The sequence below is a fragment of the Fukomys damarensis genome, unplaced genomic scaffold (genome assembly GCF_012274545.1).
Source record: "Fukomys damarensis isolate Sample0158 unplaced genomic scaffold, DMR_v1.0_HiC HiC_scaffold_15, whole genome shotgun sequence".
NCBI classification, from domain to species: Eukaryota; Metazoa; Chordata; class Mammalia; order Rodentia; family Bathyergidae; genus Fukomys; species Fukomys damarensis.
Window position 1 is genome coordinate 43,978,594 of NW_022900927.1, and position 19,916 is coordinate 43,998,509.

General features: G+C 36.4%; 1 protein-coding gene across 2 annotated transcripts in view; it reads right to left on the reverse strand.

The window, feature by feature from the left end:
- Nucleotides 1–11,883: 11,883 nt before the first annotated feature.
- The window catches only part of Lin7a (lin-7 homolog A, crumbs cell polarity complex component), an 87,003-nt gene continuing 78,970 nt past the window's right edge, over nt 11,884–19,916 (reverse strand). The window contains exon 6 of one of the 2 annotated variants that reach the window (XM_019210578.2): nt 11,884–12,779. The gene's annotated coding sequence lies outside the window, so the exon portion shown is untranslated. The remainder of the gene's footprint in view (nt 12,780–19,916) is intronic. The other variant, XM_010643719.3, reaches the window with a different exon arrangement.

Sequence of the window (19,916 nt, forward strand, 5' to 3'; positions counted from 1 at the left end):
TTCCAACTTCTTCTTAATAAAGACTTTGAAATTCTTCACAATCCTGATCAACCATCTTGATCACACCACTAGCAACTTTCGTGCCTTACACCCTTCCTGGGTCCATGCCATCCTACTTCAGACAGATTAAGGAGTGAGACCCTTAAGATAATAGTGCACCCATCCAGTTACAAAGAACTTTGTTACAAACCATGAAAGATTTCAGGGTCCCCACCCTTGAGAAGGGAATGATAGAAATGAGCTGGATTTGGGAAGTGACAGTATGCCCCTGAATGGAAATTCTGCAAAGATGAGCCACATTCTGGATTCCCTGAATTTGCAATCCTCAGGTTCCTTGAGAAGAGTGCACCACACTCCCTTACCAATTCCCTTCCTACCTTACACCTTTTGATTCTACACTTACACATAAGGGTGCAGGCTCAAAGTGGAGCTGTGGGGACCTTGCTGACCTGATCAGGACTCATTTACATGCATTTGTATTGTGATTTTGCAAAGGGTTTTGGCCACCATGCTGGTTCTGACTAAGTCCATGTAAATTCAACAACGCTCCCTCCTGACATGAAAGAGAAGCCTGTTAGCTAATTGGAAGAAAATCCATCAGCAACATACGTCAAATTCTAAGACCTCAAAGAGAAACCTACCTTAGATATCGGGGAAGATGCCACCTTTAGTCTTGTCCACTTGGAACTCTCCCAAGTGCACTTTTGTCTCTAAAAATGATGTCTAATTTGCTACTCAGTAAAGTTCTTGTTAAAACTCTTACTTTCTGACTCAGAGTCACATCTGTGGACCTCCCTACAAATCTTGGGGATCCAAGAGCTGGGACTACTACACAGTGCAGCACCACCCTTCCTGGGATAATCCCAGCTTTCCTGTAATAAGATTTCTATTTAAACAGCTGAAGTTAAGAAAGCTCTGACAAAGAAGGTCAGACTGGCCCATCAACAAAAGGAAGTCATGACCTTTTAAGTAGTTCTAGTAGAGTAAGGTCTGGTTGATTATTACCTCAGTTCTACAAAATGACTCCAAGACAGGTGTTTGTCACTTACTCAACTCTTCATGAGATTACTGCTTCTGCTTGTGGTAGTCACAGTTTTGTGGAAGCTCTGCTGAAATCCAACACAACTATAAGTTTAAGAAAGTGAGCGGAGACTTCTGGGTGCTTTTTTGTAGTAAATATCTCTTATTTTTGTGTCCTTAGTCATGAGGAAGGATGAAAGGTTAAATAAATTTAGAACTAATCAACCTCCTGTTGATAGTATTTGGTGATAGTTAACTATTTCACCAATTTATTGGATTAGCATAGTTCTGGGTGTGGCTGAATAGATTTACTGAAGTTGGAAGACTCACCCTAAGTGAGAATGGCACTAGTGAATAGGCTTGTGGCCTGTATGGAATAAAAAGGGGGAAGAAGAAGAAAGTTTCACTTTGGTTTCTTTGGAGGAGCTCCAGTCTTCATCATCGCCTTGGGATTTCTACCTCTTGTCTTCCAGGGCAGAACCTCCAGCTTTCCAGCTCAGACTTTTCAGCCTTTCAACATAGACACTCTGTCTTCCAACAGCATCTGCAATGAGCCTCAGGTCTTTCATCTTCGCCCGGAGAGGTTTCAGCTCTCCAGCATGCAGACAGCTCTTTTGTGTTCTTCTACCCTGACTATGCAGGTAGCCATCATAGACCTATCTGGTATATTATACATACGTTATATTATAATTAAGTCTGTTACTCTAGTGAGTCCTGACTGATACACTTTTAAACAGATACGCCCTAAAAGATTAACATACCTATGTGTGGAGTAAGCAGGGGTATGACACAATTTTTTTTTTTTTTTTTTTGTACTGGGTGTCAAACTCAGGACCTTGTGTTTACAAGGTAGGCACAGTGACCCTGAACTAAATCTCTGGCCCCAAAGTTTTAAGGCAATAAAGGAATTATATACAAAATGAAGTTCAAGTTTCATTTTGTGCTTAGTTACTGGTTGGGCATCTGAAGGCCAAGGTGAAGAATTAGGTTTTTTTGTTGGTTTGTTGTTTTGTTTTTAGCAAAAATGGCTTTTAAAATCCTGATTGCCTCAGAATAAACCCTGCTTTTACTGAGTACGAATTAAAGACCCAAGAGTTTTTCTGTCCTCCTTCCTATAGTAGTCTCTGTGTTAGAATGAAGAGGAGCTTTGTCTCTGTCTTCTTCCCAAACAGCTATTCCCTTCAACTCCTGCTTGGCTCTGTCTTCCTTTTTTTTTTTTTTTTTTGTCCATGTTTCCCCCCTTCTCAGGGAACACTGCTCAAGGCTCTTGTCATACTCAGCTCCAGAAGCAATGGCTCCTTTGGGTCACTGTAGATTTCTGTAGATTAACATCATCCAGCTGGAGAGTGAGTTTCTAGTGATATTTCCTTACGAGGTCAGTCCCCGCATCTTTATAACAGTTTCTCTTAAAACTTCTCTTACTCACATCTTTTAGGCTGGTGGGAGTAAAGGTGAGCTGGAAAATATTCTCTCAAAACTTTACTCTTTCTCTCTCTGTTATTGTGATATTTGATGTCTGGTGGTAAGAGAGGCATTGGGGGAGTGGAACCAATGCTGCATAACGGAAGTCCCAAAGTATAGGAATATTTGCTAAATTTGATTTAAGCTTTGTGTCTTTATCATAATTCTGTGCCAATGCAAAAATGAAAATTCTTCCCAATCTTCTGTCATAACTTCCTCAGTACATTGATGTTGTTTGGGAGAAAAAAAAAATTCATTCTATTAGTTGTCCCTGAAAATGTAGGTACCTGGGATACCAAGCCTTCATTATGCAGGATTCCCAAACTTTTGAGGAGGAAAAAGGGAGAGAAAATGATTGCAGCATGAAAAAAACAAGGGTCATAAAGAGAAAGAGGAAAGACAAGGAGAGTTAAGGAACAGAGAAGGGTAGGAAGAGGTAAGCATTCTGTCAACGTTAAAACATGATCTGGACTGCTTTGGAGCTAATTTAACTTCCTGCCTTTGAAATTTAAGCTTGATTGGTTTGGTTTCAGTGATGTGCAACAAAAATATTCTTTTATCCTGTTTTGAAGAAGGTTAATATGAACTAACTTATCATTTTTAATCAATGAAGGTCCCACTGTTTGGTGGGAATGTGGGCTCTTCTGAGAGTAACAGGGGTACTGTTAATAATTATCCTGAGAAAACAGGTGTAAAGAGGAAACTATTTTCCTGGGTGTCTGAGAGGAAACAAGGGTCTGAGATCTGTAAGGTGGAGCACTAGATGCCTGACTGCTGCATTATAAAACACGTCCAGGTGCAGCCTCTCTGCCACTTTCCTCTGTGACTGTCCTTCAAGCCTCTCTCTGTTGCAGCCCCTTTAACCCAACCATGCAGCCAAGAAACAAAAGCCCACAGGAAGCAAACATGTATTGGATAGATAGCTATTAAACTCTGAAATAACTGAAACTATGAGCCTGCTGTCTTTGTGTGGGCTATTTCTTGAAGTTTTGCATTCAGTCATTCTAATTTAATGAGAAAAATACAGGTGGTAGTATACTTAAGGAAATTTCCTTTCAGGATCTGTTTTTAAATTCTTTGCAGTGTGGGGTGGGGGTTAAAAAAAAAAACCAGATTAACATATTGTGTAAGCTATATATATGTTTGATACATGTTACCTTCTGTCACTATAACAATAACAGAGAAGGGTAGGAAGAGGTAAGCATTCTGTCAACGTTAAAACATGATCTGGACTGCTTTGGAGCTAATTGAACTTCTTGCCTTTGAAATTTAAGCTTGATTGGTTTGGTTTTAGTGATGTGCAACAAAAATATTCTTTTATCCTGTTTTGAAGAAGGTTAATATGAACCAACTTATCATTTTTAATCAATGAAGGTCCCTCTGTTTGGTAGGAAGAGGTAAGCATTCTGTCAACGTTAAAACATGATCTGGACTGCTTTGGAGCTAATTGAACTTCTTGCCTTTGAAATTTAAGCTTGATTGGTTTGGTTTTAGTGATGTGCAACAAAAATATTCTTTTATCCTGTTTTGAAGAAGGTTAATATGAACCAACTTATCATTTTTAATCAATGAAGGTCCCTCTGTTTGGTGGGAATGTGGGCTCTTCTGAAAGTAACAGGGGTACTGTTAATAATTATCCTGAGAAAACAGATGTAAAGAGGAAACTATTTTCCTGGGTGTCTGAGAGGAAACAAGGGTCAGAGATCTGTAAGGTGGAGCACTAGATGCCTGACTGCTGCATTATAAAACACATCCAGGTGCAGCCTCTCTGCCACTTCCCTCTGTGACTGTCCTTCAAGCCTCTCTCTGTCGCAGCCCCTTTAACCCAACCATGCAGCCAAGAAACAAAAGCCCACAGGAAGCAAAAATTTATTGGATAGGTAGCTGTTAAACTCTTTGAAATAACTGAAACTATGAGCCTGCTGTCTTTGTGTGGGCTATTTCTTGAAGTTTTGCATTCAGTCATTCTAATTTAATGAGAAAAATACAGGTGGTAGTATACTTAAGGAAATTTCCTTTCAGGATCTGTTTTTAAATTCTTTGCAGTGTGGGGTGGGGGTTAAAAAAAAAAACCAGATTAACATATTGTGTAAGCTATATATATGTTTGATACATGTTACCTTCTGTCACTATAACAAATACCTGAGATAAATGAATTATAGAGAAAAGATTTATTTCGGGTCACAACTTTGGATGTTTCAATCATCATTGGTCGGCTAGGCTGCTTTGGGCCTCTTGTGAAGCAGCGAATCATGGCAGGGGTGTCTGGTGGAGCAAGACCACTCACCTCATGGAGAGGAAGTGAATGATAGGAAGAGGGAGGGGCTGGGGTCGCCCCTTAAGGGCATCATCCTGACCACCTGGACACCTCTCACTAAACCTCATCAAGTCCCAGTAGCGCCATGTTGGCAACCAAGTCTTTACCATAGGGAACTTCAGGGGACATTTGAGATCCAAATTGTAGCGGTATAAAGGGCTGAAAACACAAAACTTTGTGTATGGACACCTCTCACTAAACCTCATCAAGTCCCAGTAGCGCCATGTTGGCAACCAAGTCTTTACCACAGGGAACTTCTAGGGGACATTTGAGATCCAAATTGTAGCGGTATAAAGGGCTGAAAACACAAAACTTTGTGTCGGTAACTGCCTTCCTTGTTGTTGGGCAACAATAACCAACACCTGCAACTTAAAGGAAGACAGGTTTATTTTAGCTCACTTTTCAGAAGTTTCAGTCCTTGCGCGTTTGGCCAGCTCCAAGGTAAGATGATCAGCAGAGGAGCATGGTGAAGGAGAGCTGTTTAAGCATGCTGGATAGGAAGCAGAGAGGTAAGAATGGAGGTAGGGAGGGACATAAACCCTCCTCGGCCTTGCCGTACATGACCCATCTCTTCTGACCAGAGCCCACCAACTAACAGGAAGGCAGATATAAGCTTCTATAATCCAAATACTTCCCAAAAGTCCTACCTTTGAGCACATGAGGCTTTGTATGTGTGTGTGTGGGGTATCCAGATAGAAACCATGACAGCAACACAACAGAAAACAATGTGGGTTACGGTTGAATACATATTTTGATCTTTATTGCTAATTTTTATCTTCCTGTATAAGCTGTAGCAGTTATGACAGTAGTAATTAGTCTCACAATTCCCTAACTCTGTTGAATAAATTTGGAAGCAGAAGAAGACTAAGGAAGAGTAAATTGATCTTTTTATCTTTTTTTGATGGACAGTAGCAATAGTTAAGATTATTATTGATAGATAACTCAAGTCTAAAGGGAAGTGGTTTCGTGACGCCCATTCTACTTCTTCATTTGCTGATTTGAAACTCGTTTCTACCCTGCCGAATTTCTCCCATGGAATAAGGAGCCAAATATCTACCTGCAGCAGTCACTGTGTGGCGAGGGATGGTGACGGTCATCTAAAGTATTTACACCAACCTTCACATTCATTCTCAGGATAAAAATCAGCTCAGAAAAATCTAGTGAGTAAGACATAAATATTACCAGCTTTAGCTTTTAATTAAATGTTCAATACAGTGGGCCCTTGAGTTACAACTGGCCTAAGAAATGAACAACTTTGGTAACGATTGAAATTTTAGTTTTAACTTATGACTAAAGTCTTGAGTTTCAATCTGGATTTCGGCCCTTGTGCTTCCAGCTGGTCTCAGATACAGGTGTAACCCTTAAACAGCTCTGGAAGGAACATTACAACATCTCTTTCTGTGTAGGGTTAATTGAGGAATCCTGGATCAATGTCTTTCTAAGGACCCTGAGATCTGCCTGTATACAGGAGAGAGGCTTTGAAGGCTGTGTAGCGAACCTTCAATTGACCAACTTGAGTTACAACCACCCCTCATGAATGAATTGTCCCTAAGTCAAGGGTCCCCTGTAATTAAACCTCTTTTCCTTTTTAAAAGTGTCTGGAGCCGAATTCTCAATTCAAATGGTATTTGTAGATGGGATATAGGGAACTTAAGCAGATTCAGAATAATCCAGTAGCTATTCTGTGAAGTTGACTAGTGAAAGGTGACACCTTTAAAGAAATTTTAAACAATCAATTCATAGGAAATGACTAACTGCAGAGGAAATTAAGATGATAAATTTACAAATATGTTTACCATAAGAGGAGCTAAGAAAGAGCTGAGAAGAGATACATATATTGTAAAGAGCTTTGATGACACAGGTAGTGTCAGGTTTAGAATAATTAGATACAGACCTTAAGGGCTGAGTTTTTGGTTTTTTGGTTTTTTTTCAGAGGAAGGAAAGAAACATATTGAGAAAATCAAAGTCTGGAGAAGGAAATTTTGGAACAGTTTTCAGGAGTAGTAGGGGACAACATGGTCTGTAAGGTAAAACAAGAAGGCAGAACAACAGTGACATAAGGTAGAGAAAAACACTTCACACCCTCCTTAAATGTCACCGTGTTAGCCCATTTCTATATACTGTCCATACCATTACACACACACACACACACACACACACACACACACACACAGAGTCAAAACAAACACTCTAGAGTTCATGGGTCACCAGCTGATATAGCCTTCACCATAGAGCACTACTAAATTAATCTTTGCATTTAAGTTCATATAAAGAACAAAATTGTGATTTTTTTCAGTCATGTAATTTAGACTTCATAGTCCATATACCCAGTTTTGATACTGTTCCATTTCATGTTCTGTAATGATTCACACTTGTGGAGAGCAGAGCCCTAGAAACATTCTCTCTCTCTCTCTCTCTCTCTCTCTCTCTCTCTCTCACACACACACACACATCATAACTAACACAGTGACAACCAGGAATCTGAAATTGTGTAGGGTTTTTCTTGTTTGTTTGTTTATTCTTTGGCATGTGGGATCCTTTGGAGGATTCTGAGCAAAAGGTTAACTTCAGAAGAAAGTGTCTAGGAGCAATTTATGGGAAAAACTGGAGAGATGTGGCAGATAACACCAAAACTAAATTTTAAGATTTATAAGATTCGTAAGATTCCTCCTTGGTATCCACTTTAACAATTTCTCCCCCTTCCCCCAGTGTGGTCATAGAAGTGTTTCAAATGTGAAAATAGAAAGTAGACAAGAGTTTCTTTTTTTCCTTTTAAGAACCTATCCCTCCATAGAATGATCTCACTGTGTGGTCTGGAATGGAGAAACACAAGAAACTTAGCATCCAAATAGGGCCTACAGCAACTAAAAATTCCTCTGTATGGTGAAAATAAAAACAATACCGCCAATCTGGTGTCTAATACTTTTACTTCCCAGCAGCATAATACCACTTTGGTCAGATTGAACCACTGCACAATTTTGCAGCTCTTTCAGAAAAATAACGAAAACAACTTGAAAGACACGATGTACATGCAAAGATGAAACAATGGTACAACAAACTGCCCAGTCCTTCCCCTTAAATGTGAAACAGCCTTGTTTCGTCTTCACACTGTGTATTTATTATAAGCCCTTAGAGCAGGGATTTGTTCCTTTCAGTTTTTGTAGCACCAAATAGACACAGTGACTAACAATAAACATTCTGAAAATTCACTGAAATATTTACTACATGTCAAAAAATTTCTGGATCTTTCCTTTTTTCCATGTCCCTCACTTAAGTATTCTTCAGGAGAGTAAACTGTAAGATTGAATTCTAACTCTGTTTTTGTCACTGATGTGATATATGTAATAGTTTTCTAATATCTTTTGTATGCTACATTATCATTTCGAGGTATTTTTATGTACAATGACTCATTTATTTTAATGACTTACTCAATCTCATGGAGTGGTGCCCCCCAAAGAAACAGATAACAATTAGGCAAGTGAGCTTAAATGTCAGACTACATGGATTCAAATTGCATTTCCACCTGCTAGCTCTGTGACCTTGGACAAGTCACATAATATAGCTGAGCTTCAATTTTCTTGTGTATAAAATGGAACTTACTGTACAGGGTTTTAGAAGGCATTTAATGAGATTGTCCATGAAAACACTGAGCATAGGAGCTACTACATAATAAGAGCTAGGTATATGTCATGAACAAATTATTATATACCAACCTCATTGGATTGTAATTGTGATTTACGGATAATATAAACAGCAGTTCTGAGTGGTGTGTTTGGAAAAGTAAGGGAGTTTTTCATGATTTCCATGGGATGAAGATTTTTTTCCTTCTAGCAGGTGTGAATAGGTCTCAGTGGACAGTAAACTAGTATAGCTAGAGTTCAGAGTGGAGAAGACTCTTGAGATAAGCTCTACAATAATACTATATCATTCCATTCTTCTTTTTCACTGCATTTGCAGAACCTCACATGTACCAGGTACACAAGAAATATTTGTTAAATGGATAAATATGTGGATATTTTTAGCTCAAGAAAACTCTAAAAATCAAATATGAAAAGAGTAATCCTCCAAAGAAGAAAGTTTTAGGAATGGTGACTTCAATGACAGAATCTTTTAGAGAAATGTTGCTAATACATATTTAATGGGACATAAATCAATGCTGAATGATTGGACTCGTCTTTCTTTTTCAAATCTAAAGCATAATATTTTATAACATTTAGAAATGGAGTTTCATTTTTGGATAATCCTTGACAAATAAGTCAAAGTGCTTTCATAAAGAAATAGAAGGTTTGATTTTATTCACCATCAAAATCTGAATTCCTGAACTCTGTTACTGAAACATCCTTGAAGCCTTGAAGTCTTTGAAATAATTTGATTCCAAATTCACATATCTAAAAAAGTATGAAGAGTCAATCCTGATTCTAATGATGTTTAGAAAGTATAGTGCCAATTGATACAATAATAAGCAAATGAAATTATTGAAAGGCAAATGCATTATTTTTTTACCCACCTCTTTAATCAGTCATTCAACAAATATTCATTGAGTACCTATATTGTGCCAAGTAATCAACATGGTGGCCACAGCCTCTTTTGTCTCATAAAGCTTATGGCCTAGAGAAGGGCAAGAGCAGTAGGACCATCTCATGTTTTGGAATATCTTACTCTGTACTGTCCCCCTTGAATCTTCAGAATGTTGATCTCTACATTATAATGTTGTATAATTCTGGTCTTACTTAAAGGCTATGAATAAGGACAACTATCTAAAAGATGAGAAATTCAGTCATTATTCATACATCCACAAATATCTACAGATGTTTAAAGTAAGGTAGACAAAATATCCTATGTCTTGGAATCCTATATGTACAGCTGAATAAACTGATATGAGATTACTGTTGAAAACTGCATTTGTAAATTGGTATAATTTGTCTCTAGCAAAGTTCACAGACAGCTTCAAATCCTTAAAAGGACCCTGAATGTTAGATTTTACATTTACATTTTAGCATTGGCTTAAAAGATAGTGGTAGTTCCTATAACTAAGGAATTCCCTATTAATTACGTGGTTAAGGAAGCACAAAAGTCTGTTATTCTTTCCAAAATCAATTGCAATTTAAACTCATTATCTCCCAGTCGATGTTCTAGTCCATGTGGCAACAGAATCAAAATGTAAATGCAACCATGGAAAAGTTCAGAAATTCTTTTACTGAACTGTGCTTTGTGTATCTGCCTTTAAAATCATAGCAGAAAAGGGTTTGAAAAAATCTGTTCTACTGGCCACCAGCTTGATCAAGATAAAGAACTAAAATTCACCAGGATTCTTGATGAGGAGTCACAACAAATCTTCCCTCTAATTTTAATACCTAATTTGTTCATTATATTGAGAATTGAGCTTCAAAAAAGAGCAGTCCTTTGAAAAAAATAGGACAGGATACGTCAGTGGCTCTAATGTGGTCATTAGTAATAAAGAGCACAAATACAGATTATGATAATTTTTTCATTTCCCTTTGATTTCTGTGAAACATAAGAGAACCACGAATGGCCTTTGTAAGTCTAAGGATGGTTAGTTTTCCTTAAAAATTTAGGGGAAGCTTTACATTTTAACAAATTCAGTTTTAGTCATATGTTTCTAAGAGCACTGTGACATAAACTGTAATCTTAGATTCCGTAGATACGACGGATTATCCCTTCACTCTGACAAACAACCTGGCAGACATTTATCAGCACTGAACACTATGCAAAAAGAAGCATAGAAATACAAAACTTCTAGAAAACAGAAATTTAAGGGATCTGCCTATTTGATCGTTGCTTCTGTAATGCAATGATGAAGTTGATGTTGATGTGAAACCATAAAAGTTCATATTAATTGGACATTTAACGGCTAAACAATAACAGACTTACCTTAAGCTTCAAATTAATACAATATATTGAAATGTGTTGAGATAACCATTTTTTTACTACAAGGGTGCAATGATTTCCTTTTATGAGAATCTTGTGGTACTGCCTGAATACCTTTAATATTTCTTGGATAAATGATAACTAAAATATATGTTTTATTAAATTTTTCTTATAAAAATGAGAACTATCTTTCAAACTGCATAACACTCACATTGTCTCCATTTATGCCCTGTGTCATGCTTGTCTCTTTTGTAAACCTATTTTACATAATATTCAGTGTCCTCACTGCCCCACCCAATCCCCACTTCTCTCTAGTAAAATATTATTTTCTTGAGGGTGAGAATCTGTTATCACAGCACAACACTGTTGTACTTCCCAGTCTCCTTGCTGTTTGTTGCCTAGTAAGTGATGCACTATGAAGAGCGAAAACTTGGTATTGGGTTGGGGATTTAGCTCAGCAGAGCCGCCGCCTGCCCCGCAAGCTCAAGGTCTAAAGTTTGATCCCCTGGCACCCCCCCCAAAAAAGAAAGAAAACTTGGTATTGACAAGACCACCCCAACAGGGCAAAATAAAATGCGCTGAGTATTTCTGTTGGCTTTGTTATATTTTCAAAAAGATATTCTCTAAACTTTGTTTCATAAATTTCTATTTAGGGGGACACTGAAGTATCAAAATTATTGTACATTGGCAAATTAAAGTTTGCATCTGAGAAAAGGGAATATTGAAATATGTGCCTCTGTTGAATGATCTATCTGGAGAGTTTCAACTGGGCATTTATTCTTTTCTTAGGTACAGTTTTGTGCTTAAGGTGTTTAAGTGTCCACTTATTATTACTACCTATTAATTTCATAAATTAAAACCACATCAAGTGCTTAGATTTACTGTAAGTAAAAAATTATGATTTGTATACATGGCTCTAATATATCTTTCCAAAGATATTTCCTTCTCTCCTTACTTTCAGGGCTATGTGAAATGAAGTATCTTTTCCTTCTAGAGGAAAGCATTTGTCAGTCACAAAATTGATATCCCTGGCTTACAAATGCCTATTTTTGTAAAGCCCAAAGCTTTTAAATGTCAAATAGACATCTATGACAGCATACCAATATATACAGAAGGAGTTTAGATTTCTCCAGAGTGCATCAATCAAAAAATATAAAATTTAAGAAAAATCGAGAGTAGGGAGATATATACATACACATATACACACATATATATATATGTATGTATATACGATCAGTTCATGAAGATAGGTCCTTTGCTAGTGATCTCTCACCAGAGCCATAACTCTTGGTAAGGAAAGACTCTAAGTTATAACAAGTGTACTCTAATAATACATATTTTGTGGAATAAATATACATTATATTCTGTTAGGCTGTATAATAATAAATGCAAGCAATATTTAAATTTAAAAGTACAGTACCAGGTTCCTACTCTTGCTTCTAATAAACTGAAAGTTAAATTGAAAGTGACCCATTCAGCTAATGCATAAAAATTCATGAAAACAGAAAATAACAAGCCAATTATTCCTAGAGCCTAAAAAGAGTCTATAGTATTGTAACTTGCCATTTTCAAGAGGAGGTTAGATGTTGAATTTTCAATTATTTGTAGTTCCAATTCTGGTAACTCAGCAAAAGGGGTTGTGGATCAGGTAGGGAGAGGGTGAATGTGTAAGAACAGCAACCTTGAACTGATGCAGTTTGAACAACAGCCTATAGAGAGGTTTGTTTTTCTCTGGAAAAGCCACAGACCAAAGATTGACCTAATCCTGGCCCCGGAGATGTATTCGAAAGTCACAGACTGTTCCCCTTATCCTGTTTCAGGCTGTGGACTGGAAAGTCTGTCCCTCTCCACACTGGGAATTCCCACTGCAGTGGACAGAAGGTTGGTGTGTACAGAGCACGTGAGCAGGGGCTGAGGGCCTGGAGAAAGGAGGTGTCGAGTTGCCTTGGTAAAGAATTTGTACACATTGTGTTCACAGCTTCTTGACAGGTATAATTATTGGTATTGTCTTTTACTATGTGCTGGGATTCTGAAGCACGTTTTCAAATTTGTGACTATCAGATGTTTGATCAAGTCGTTTTCCCTCAAGGGCCTGAAAAGGGGAAGAACAGAGAAATCAGCAATTAGTATTCATTTATCAGTACAATATGCTAAAAATATCATGTGCTATGTGCGAACAGCAAGGATTATTTTGAGCACTATCATTCATGCATAATCTTTCACATATGAAAGAAAAATCATTTGATGTTTATAAAGGAAGTAATTATCAAACAAAGCTAGGAAAGCCACAGTTATTCCCAAAAATAAAAAAAAAAAAGACCCACCGGTTTGGAAACACTTCAAATACAGAACATTTCTCCTCACCATTTCCAGATGATTCTACTTCTCTTCATGAAGGCAAAACATAAATAACATTTATATTATAACTCTCAGGCACCTATTAATGCTTTATTTCAGTGAATGCCGAAAACCACATAAAAACCAGGTTTTAAGAAAAACTGTTCTGTCTGCACCAACACTCCAGCTGCCATATCGTCTAGAGATGGGCTAGAAACCCCACGAGATCTTACAGAAAAGAATGAAAACCATGAGTGGAGGTATCTGTGTGCTTCAGGAGTCATCTTCCGAAGATATTGCACAAAAGTGTGTGCGCCATTAACACTGTAACCACTACACTGCTACTACTGTTATTACTGCTATTACTAATGAAAGCTTTCTTCTCTTTTACAAAAGGGAAGGTGACCAAGAGATGGAGGGAGAAGAGAAGGAAGGGAAGAGGATGAAGGAAGAGAATTAAGATGTGTCAAACACATGTACCAATGCCTCACAATGGATGTAATCAATGTGTACTACAAGATATACTAAAAATTAAAATTAAAATTAAATAGCTAACCTTAGTGCCTAGTTTCTTAATTGCCACATATTTTGCCAAAAGTCTTATGTATTATTTTTTTCCTCATTAATATTCACAACAAACTATATTACTCAGTCTTAAGTGGAGTAACATCCTAAAAGTCACCAATAAGTGACAGACATCTAGATATTGACTTTTTAATTAATTAAAATTATTATCATGTAGTCACATTTCCCAAAAGAATGAGACTCAGAATTTTGGAGCTCTTTATCTGTCCTGAGTTGCAGTAAGCCTAAGAGATGCAGCAGCAGCTGGGAGAACTCTGAGCATCCGAAATATGGGCCGCTGAAATACCTTCTGGTTGGAACCATCTGTGTGCCAAGTGTGCTCCTGATTTCTCTCAATACTATGATTTATAATATAAGAGATTAACAATCCATTCTGTTAAACAAAAGCCTCTTTGCCATCCCTGTATGAGTTATTTGATTCAAACTACCCGGCCAACTCTTACAAAGGCCACTGTGGTAGGTAGCATAGTGCCCCCCATACCTTAAATGCATCCATGACCTAATATCCACAATTTGTGAATATGTTAGATTATGTGTCAAAGGAAAAGTAAGTTTGGACATGAAATTGTGGTTTCTAACTGGTTGAAGTTAAAATAGAAAGATTATTAGGAATGATCCAATTGGGTCTACTGTAATGAAAATAATGAGAATGGATCAAAGAGAATATCTGAAAACAAATTTAAAAATACTTTGAACTAAACAAAAAATATGTACAGCCCAGTAAAAATAGTGCTTAGAGGGAAATTTATATGCATATGTTGTAAAAGAAAGAAGATTGAAGATTAATAGCCTAAGTTTCTATTTCAGGAAACTACAAAAATTAAATACAAAGTAAGCAGAAGAAAAGAAATAATAGAAATTAGTGGAGCAGAAATGAATGAAATTTCAAGTAAGAAATTAATATAGAAAATCAATGAAACCAAAAGCTGGTTCTTTGGAAGGACCAATAAAATTAATAAGCCTCTAGCAAAGCTAACACACAAAAAGAAAAAGGATACAAATTATTAATATCAGAAATGAAAGAGGGGCTATCAGTCAACTCCATCAGACATTAAAAGGATAATAAAAGAATGTTAGGTACAACTCTATATTCAAAATTTTGATAAACTCGATGAAATGGACTAATTTCTTGAAAACAATCTGCCAAACTTCATATAATAAGAAATAGTCTCAATAGGTCTATTTTTATAAAATAAATTGAATAAAAATTAATAAACTTCCAAAACAGAAATTGCCAGCCTAGATACATTAATTGAGAAATTCTACCAAACACTTAAGAAAGTATAAAAATTCTCTACTGGGCTGGGAATTTAGCTCAGTGGCACTGCGCCTTTCTTGCAAGTAAGTGCAAGGTCCTGAGTTTAATCCCTGGTACCACACACATGCAAAAAAATTTCTACTATCTCTTTATGAAGGTAAAAGCAGAGAAAATATTTCCAAATTCATTCTATATGGATAGAGTTACCCTACTAACACAATGAGATAATACAAGAAAATAAATTCACAGACCCAGTATTTTCCGTGAACAAAGATAATAAGAATTCTCAACAAAATATTAACAATTAAATTCAATGAGATACAAGAAATTTAATGACTTTAATGCCCAACCTGAAGACTGATTAAACTATTGTATAACTGTATTAAGTTCTACTGTTACTTCAAATGTAGACCTACACTTACTAGTACAAGCCATATTGTTTATATGGCTTAATTTTAATAAGCAAGTTAATATTCAGTATATGGAGCATGAGCGTATGTAAGTTCTCTCTGTCTTTCCCTTGCTATCTCAATGTTACATTGCATTGATGGAAAGGACAATAAGGTAAAGAATTTGGTCAATCTTCAGATGTAGGAAAAGGCAAGGAAATGAATTTTCCCCTACAGTCTCTTCAACTCCAGTGAGATGATGTGGTATTTTGGTTATATAGAACTCCAAGATAATAATTGCTGAAATTTTTATTTTTAATTGACAATAATTACATGTATTTATGGGGCACAATGTGATGTTTATACTATGGGATGGTTAGATCAGACTTATTGACAAATCTATCACCTCACATACTTACTTACATTATTTTTGTGTGGTGAGAACATTGAAAATTTACTTTTTAGTAGTTTTGAAATATACAAAGCATAACCAGATACCATTCTGTACAGTAGATCACTAAAGCTGATTCCTCTTGCTTAAGTGAAATTATGTGCTTTGAGGAGTTTTATCATCCACTCCTTTTCCAGCCTCTGGTAATCACTATTCTACCCTCTGCCTCTTTGTTTAGTTTGGTTTTGTGAGACGAGGTCTCACGGTGTAGTTCAGGCTGACCTTGAGCTCACTACGTAGCCCAAGCTGGCCTTGAACTCATGATAATCCTCCTGCCTCTGCTTCCCAAGTTCTGGGATTACAGGTGCGCACCACCATTCCTGGCTCTACAGTCTACTTTTGAATTCAACTTGTTTAGATTCTTCATATAAATGAGATCAAGAGGCATATTTTTTTCTGTGCCTGCCTTATTTTACTTAGCATATAGTCTTCTGGGTTCATCCATTTTCTTGCAGACAGAAGACAAAAATTTCCCCTTTTAAAGCTAAACAATATTCTATTGAGTATAAATATTGCATGTTCTTTACTCATTATGATAGATGATGTGACTATTAATTGTGTCAGCTTTATTTGTTTTTCTCTCATTGAGTTTACTGGTACATTTCAGGTATACAGTACAGTTGCATTCATTATTGGGATCTTGTACCTTTACATGACAGGTGGTCTTGGTTCTCATTTTTTCCCCTTGTCCCTGCCCTCCCTTCACCCCCCTCCTCCCCTCCCCATTTACAAACACTTTATTTCCATTTTTTCATTTTCTCATATTTTTTCTTTTCCCTTATTACCTTTCCCTTACCCTTCCCACTTTCCCTACACCTTAGCTCTTTTCTTCCCATTTCACAATGTCAGTTATCTCATTGATTGTGTCACCTTTAGTAGGAGAAGCTCAACTCAATTGGCTCAGTGATTCCATGCCCTAGGGTGTGGAAGACCCACCCTAGGGTGGATTGTCACCGGGATGGTATAAAGGGGAAATGAAGAAGGATGATCTGCTTCTGTTTCTTTGGAGGAGCTCCAGTCATCACCTTCACTTTGGATGTCATCTCCTTTCTTCCATCTCCTGGCTCTTCAGCTTCTACTGCAGACTCTTCAGCCCTCCACCACAGACCTATTAGCCTCCTGATACAGACTCACATGGGACACCGAAGTAAGCTCCAGACCTTCGGCTGAATCCTTCGGTCTTCATGGACAGACAGACACCTTACAATTTCGCACATATGACTCTGTTGGTAGCCCCTATAAGCCAGTCTTCATATATATTTGTATATCTTTTGTTATATCTGCCTCTCTAGTTAACACTGACTGATACAGACACCTAGGCTGTGTCCATGTCTTAGCTATGTAAGGATGTATGTAAATAATGCTTCAGTGTTTATGGAAGTGCATGTATTTATCTGGAATATTGTTTTCAATACCTGGAAGTAGGGTTGACTTCAAAATTTTCTGAGGAAGCTCCATATTGTTTTCTATAATGGCTGTATTGTTAACATTTTCAACAGTACATAACTATTCTTTTTTACAATCTTTCCAACACTTGCTATCTTTTGTTTTTAACTCTACCAAGTGTGAATTGATAGACCTCAATGTAGTTTTAATTTTCATTTCCCCAATAATTAGTGATGATGAGAATTTTCTCTTTCATCTGTTGGATAATTGTCTTGTGGAAAAATGTCTGTTTAGGTCTTTGGCCATTTTTTCAGTGGGTTAGTTGTTTTGTACTATTGAGTTGTTTGAGTTCCTTACATGTTTTGGACATTAGCTCCCATCAGATGTATAACTTGAAAATATTTTCTCTGAATCCATGTCCCTCATTCCTTATTTTCTTTGCCATGTAGATACTTTTTGGTTGGATAGTAGTCCATTTGTTCATTTTTACATGCTTTTGAGGGTTTATCTAACTCTCTGCCTAGACCTATGTCAAGGAGTATCTGATTTATGTTTTCTTCTAGTAGTTTTATGGTTTTGGTTCTTAATGTTTAAGTTCTAAACCCATTTTGAATTGATTTTTGTATATAGTGAGGGATAGGCTCCAATTTCTTTCCTCATCTTGTGACTACCCCATTTTCTCTCATTTCACTGACTGAAGATACTCACCTTTCTTGATTGTGTATTTTTTGCACTTTTGTTGAAAATTAATTGACCCAAGATGAGTGTTAATTTCTGAGTTTTCTATCTGATGCCATAGGTTGATGTGTCTTTTTTATACTTGTACCATGGTTTTTGATTATTGTAGCAATATTTTCAGGTCAAGTAGTATGATATTTCCAGCTTTGTTATTCTGCTCAAGATTCTCTTAAGTAATCAAGGTTATGTGTGATTCCACATAAATTTTAGCATTTTTTTCTATTTCCATAAAAGATGACATTGGAATTAAGAATTGTATTGAATCTTATAGAATTACAAGAGAATACATTATGTCATTTGCAGCCACTGAATTTAGGGTAATTTTCTATGACACCAATTGAAAATGCATACAACTATGATGACGAAGACATTTTAAGTATGAGGGGTTGTTTTGTAAGTTATCGGTGAGGGCGACTTGGATACATTAAATAGCATGAGATTGAAGCCCCATAATATGTCTGTCAGATGAAATTATGAATGAAAAGGCATGTTCCTTTGAAAACAGAGGCAGTGTGTCAGAGTAGTGAAGGGCAAGAGGCTGTGCTGCTCATGTTTCTGGGTTTGAATCCTGGACCGATTATTTGCTAACTGTGAAATGCTGTGAATGATATTTGCTAACCGTAAAATAATATGTTTGGAACTATATGCCTCAATTTCCTAGTTTAAAAGAGGCTAAAAATAGTACCTAATCTTCAGAGGATTATTGTGAAGATTAAGTACTTAGAAGAGTTCCTGGCATGCATTAATTATGTAATAAACATTAGTTAGCATTAAGATTATTTTGGGTCCAGCTTTCTGCCTGGCAATTCTGGGTTTATTAGATTTCGTTTTGTCAGTGCCTATTCTCCGAGACCTGGTTCTTCTAGTGAGTGGGCCAGTGGTTTCAGTAGTGATTCCCTGGATTAGATCATCAGAATTCCATCTGTGCTACAGGTAATAGAAAACAGAAAAATTTCACAATGGACAAAATAAAGGAAATAGGGTTCTGAAGAGCAGGAGGAATCAGTGAAACCACTGTCAAATGCCAGTTATTTTGTATATCCCTATTTAGCCTGAATTTGAATCCTTAACTATTTAGCCTGATTTTGAATGTAATAAATTTTCCACCCTACTTGAAGCAGAAGATCAGTACATTTTTGTCTTGATTTTCTTGAAATATTAATATTCAATTTATCTTTTATACATTGGGGATCAGAGTGACATATATATATATATATGAGAGCACATTTTAAGGCTGAGAAGCTTATACATGTAATACTCTTTCTCAAAATAAGTGGGATAGCATGAAAAAACCCCATATTTATATTCTCTGTTTTTATTTCTTCCATGTAATTGTACAGTAGTCATGTTTTTTTACATTCTGAAAAATATAGCATTTTTCTGATTTTCAAACATAGAATTCAGTGGAAAAGAGTTGATTTTTACTTGAAGAAATTTAAAAATAGGCATAAAAGACAAATTCTCCACATATGACTTGAATTTAACCTATTTTTCATTTTTGTTTTTGGTACCAGAGATGAAACTCATGTCCTTGCACTTCTATTTTCCATTTTATACCCCAACTTATCATTGGTTGTTACTTCACAATTTATGTTATTTCTGATAAATTATATTATTTCTGATTTTGATTACTCAAAGTATATTTTTCACCTGATTGAAAATAAGACAGTTTCTGGCAAGTATTTTGCTTTAAAAGTTCCTTGCTTGACAGTCAAACTTAAAAATAGAATTTGAGACCTGTTCTGATTTAAGCACATCTAATAAACTTTAAATTTCTTCTTAAAAACAACTGTAATATGAGTTAGCAAGTGTAACAAACCCTATATGATCCTTAAAAATTCAATTAGATAAAAATTAAGTAAGAGCTAACACAGGTGCCTTTGACTGAATTCAGCATAAAATCCACAGATTCCATGAGTTGGGTGTATTTTACTTGTAATTGAAATGGTCACTATACTTGCATCTCAAAGGTCTATGATCATGTGTATTGCAAATACTGTCCTGGCAGGCATAGATATAAATTTCATGTTAACATGAGTAGAATTCTATCATGTTCTCCCAGACTAAAGTGCCTGGCTCATAACA